The sequence below is a fragment of the Centropristis striata genome, chromosome 5 (genome assembly GCF_030273125.1).
Source record: "Centropristis striata isolate RG_2023a ecotype Rhode Island chromosome 5, C.striata_1.0, whole genome shotgun sequence".
NCBI classification, from domain to species: domain Eukaryota; kingdom Metazoa; phylum Chordata; class Actinopteri; order Perciformes; family Serranidae; genus Centropristis; species Centropristis striata.
The window spans coordinates 4688768-4693068 of NC_081521.1; the positions used below are offsets into that span (position 1 = coordinate 4688768).

The 4301-nt window shown below is 34.9% G+C and overlaps 1 long non-coding RNA gene across 1 annotated transcript; it reads right to left on the reverse strand.

The window, feature by feature from the left end:
* Positions 1 to 1334: 1334 nt before the first annotated feature.
* LOC131972369 (uncharacterized) lies at positions 1335 to 2923 on the reverse strand. The gene is made up of 2 exons (XR_009394460.1): positions 2858 to 2923; positions 1335 to 1478 (listed from the first exon to the last, which is right to left on the reverse strand). It is a non-coding gene; the product is annotated as an uncharacterized LOC131972369 (long non-coding RNA).
* Between the last annotated feature and the right edge of the window lie 1378 nt (positions 2924 to 4301).

Below are 4301 nucleotides of genomic sequence, written 5' to 3' on the forward strand. Positions count from 1 at the left end.
ACTTCATATGTTTTGGTTTAGAAATTAAAGTGTCACTGCTATGACATTTTATTTAGTTTATAATGAAATAAAATATGTAAGTGTATGATGAAATAACATAATGTCTGCAATGACTTTAATAAATGTCTTTAATTATTTCACAAATTGTTGCTTTATTTATATTTGTCACAATTGATTTGTGTAATGATTTATTTGGTATTTTATAATAGAGATAATAGAGAAGACTTTCCATAATACTGCTGATTTTTAACACTAAATGGCCTCTGTGATCTATCATCTTTTTATAAAGTTTCATCATCTCTAAGATGTTTTTTTTGCTTCATTAAGGGTCATAATAGTTTACTGACTGTGCCTGCTGTTTAGGAAGGATTTTACATTATTTTCTCATCGCTTAAATAAAATGCATGATAGTAATAAAGGAAGAAAGATTTGTGTGTAATAATCCTTGTGGATACAATCGGTCCCTCACTGACTAAGGAGTCAGTGCTTGGGCCCAAAAAATTAATTTTAATTCCAACTTTATAGGCGACTGACAACACTTTAAATATTCTAGAATCTCCCATATTCAGATTTATGCTTGACCTTAACTCATTACAGTTTTTTACAACCGCTATGACCCATTTGTCAGAACCTTAAAAACTTTTTCAAAACTGTTCACAAACATCACACCTGAAACAAACAATTCTCCTAACAGTTAATTTCATGCTCAAAATCATGCAGTGTAACTAAACACAGACACACACTTCCAAAGTACAATAATACACTAACACAGTTCACCAAATCTACCAAAACACTGACACACGTTGTCTTCAACAGAAACATTTAGTCAGTCACAGCACAGTGTCATAAAAACACTGACAACTGATGGAAGAACACAAACTGAATCACTTTGCATGTGTCAAATCTACTTTTTGTCCCCTTTGTCTTTTACAATCAACAGATTATTGTATTGATCATACATGTAAATTAATGTTTGTGATGATGTTCTTCATTTTTCATTTGTTGGGCATGATTTTGTTCCTTTTTTTTTGTAAAACACTCAGTACAAAAAGTGAACGAGCCATGTCAGAGCAGCTCTGCAGAATGTTTATGAAAGAAAAAGACAGTAAATGACAGGATTTTTAGTAAACAATTTACTGTATTGCAAATGAAAATGACTTACAGTAGTGTAAAGAGGGGGAAATCAGCATTTAGCTGTCATTCATTACTGTATTGTCAAATACACAAAAAGAAAAAGGAGCAGAAGAAATCACTGTAAAAGAGGAAGAAAAAAAAGCTTATCTGCTCAGTCGTCAGCATTGGGCCACGTATTTTCATTGACATCACACCTGATGTCTTCTCCGGCCAGGCATCTTGGGAAGTATCTTTTTGCATGCCTTATCCAGCCCTGGCAGTTGTCAGCTGTGATGTCCTGGCATGCAGCAGCCATTGCATCCAGGAGGGACATTTGGTCATGTGGATGGTGATGGAAAACTCCTCTATTTGGGTTGAGGAAAGGGCAGTAAGGGGCAAGGAAAAGGGACATCATCCTGGGATGGGCATCAAACCAAGCTGTGACTGCATGTGCATAAACGCCACATTGTCCCAGGTGATCACATATGTTAGCAAGTTACCCCCCAACTCACCCTGTCCCCTTTCCCCCTCAGGTACCAGTCTATCATACAGCTCCTCTAAAAACTGGAGAAGGCGTTCGGTGTTGTAGGGGCCAGTTTGACTTTTGTGCAGGCCTCTCTATGTGACAACCCATGGTTGATGACCTGGTCCATGATGGTAGCTCGTATTTCATCTGTCACCGTATCTCTGGCCCTTCTTTGAGCCCCACCACACATTCTAACTCTCCCTCTCCCTCTAGGCATTTTTCTCACTTGTTTTTTGCAAGTCCTCCGCCTTGTCCCTTGTCTTATCTTTTGTTCTTTTCCCTCACAAGATCCGCCCATAAATATAGTTGATGTGATTGGTGATGTGATTGAAAAAAGCCCAGCACCTGAACTGGGTGAGACGGGAATCAGCGGTGATCAATGTAATCTTCAATCCATTAGTTTTCAACATGAGGTTTTCTGTTTTGACAAACAGTGTGAAAGCAATTGAAAATTCACCAGTTAACATCTACTGTTTTGGTCTTGATTGAGTTTGAGTGTAAAAGGAGTTTAAACTAATTTTAAATGTGTAAAATGTGTGTATTTTGTGTCAAAAGATGAAGAACTGTGTTAATTGTATAGCCCATACAGGCTGATGTTGTGGTAACTGTGTGAAGAGTTTTGAAAAAGCGTTAAAAGTATTGAACAACGGGTCATAGCGGTTGTAAAAAACTGTAAAAGAAAAGTTACGTCCGATTTGACATTTACGAGCGCGAATTTTCAATGTCCGACTGCTTGTGAATGCAGCACGAGTTAACGTCAGAGCGGCCGGCACGAGACTGATTTGTTTTGAAAACTGAGTGGCGCGAAGCGAGGGAGCCAGGAGTCGCGAGGAAAGAAGAGACGAGAGGAAAGAGGTAAAAACTGATTAACTATCTATCAATAAATTAAATTATAATGAGAGCACAGTGCTAGCATAGTTGCGATGCTGGTTTTGAGATGATAAAAATGTGGTTGAAGAAAGTTATTTCCTTAACTATACATGTAATGTTAGCTAGGTCTGACGTCAGTTCTGTGTAAAGTAGCTACAAATGCTACTGGAAACAAACGAAATGTTGCACAGTTCAGGAATGGGCGTGGCAAACTCATCAAAATGTCAGTTTAGCATATTTGGCAGAACCTTCCTCCAAGGCCTTCCTTTTCCTCAATCTGGCCTTTTAAAAAAATACCATTTCAAATATATAAACAAATATATATAAAGTATTTACAGCTGTATTCACCAAGTTCTACAGAAATTAACGGGTTCTGTTTGGAGAACCTGTTAAGTGAACTAACGTCAACTCCTGTTGAACCCTGTGTCAGTGTCATAGGGTCAGTGTCCATGGTAACAGCCCAACGCGATGACGTCACACCAACGTGACCGTTCACGTCTTCTCGGAGATAATTAACCTGTTGTTGTTTTTTTTAATTATTAACACACATTTACAGCAGACAAACTCTCGCAGAGAACACACACATAAAACATTAAGTTTAAATAAAAATTAAGAAGTTAAAAGACAATATAAAAAATAACAAGATTCAGGGCTTATTAAATATAAATATACACAGTATGGGGAATAAACAATCATATTCAGATCATAAGGCATCTATGATGTCAAACAGCAAAAAGGGAAGAAGACAAAACCTAAAGGAGCTAGGACAAAAAAAACCTGAAAAAAATTAAAAGACATCTCCACACAAATATTTCTTCCTTTATTACTAGCATGCATTTTATTTAAGTGATGAGAAAATAATGTAAAATCCTTCCTAAACAGCAGGCACAGTCAGTAAACTACTATAACCCTTAATGAAGCCAAAAAAAACATCTCAGAGATGATGAAACTTTATAAAAATTATAGATCACAGAGGCCATTTAGTGTTAAAAATCAGCAGTATTATGGAAAATCTTCTCTATTATAAAATACCAAATAAATCATCACACAAGTCAATTGTGACAAATACAAATAAAGCAACAATTTGTGAAATAATTAAAGAAATTTATTAAAGTTTTTGCAGACATTATTATGTTATTTCATTTTCACAACATTACTTTGTTGGATATTTTATTTCATTATAAACTAAATAAAATGTCATAGCATTGACACTTTAATTTCTAAACCAAAACATATGAAGTTGAAGGAACCAAATATCTAATCTCATCATAAAGAATATGTGTAATCTAATCGTATTAGTCTTATCAATGAAATGTCTGAAAATAATGAAAAAATCTCTGTTATAAATCCCCACAGCACAAACACACGAATTCAAATGTCTTCTTTTAATAAACCAACACCTTTAAATATGAGTAAATATAAGTTTATGACCATAGATATTCACATTATTCCAGAACTGTTTGCAATATATTACACTCATATGAAGAAAGATGTTTTTACTCATGAAAGTAGATTTGAATGATTCCACACAACATTAAAGTTTAAAGGTGTATTTTTACTGGAGTTGATTCCAGTCAAATCTAATTTATATTATCTTACCTATAAAATGTGAAAAATAATAAAACATTGCCTGTTATAATCTCCCACAGCCCAAACACATAAATTCATACTTAATAGACCAACAGTCTTTATATGTTTAAATATAAGTGTATGACCATATATGACCAATAAAAGCATTAAATCTTTAAAAAGGAGGAGAAGGAAGCAGCAGATATTTGACATTTGAGCTTGT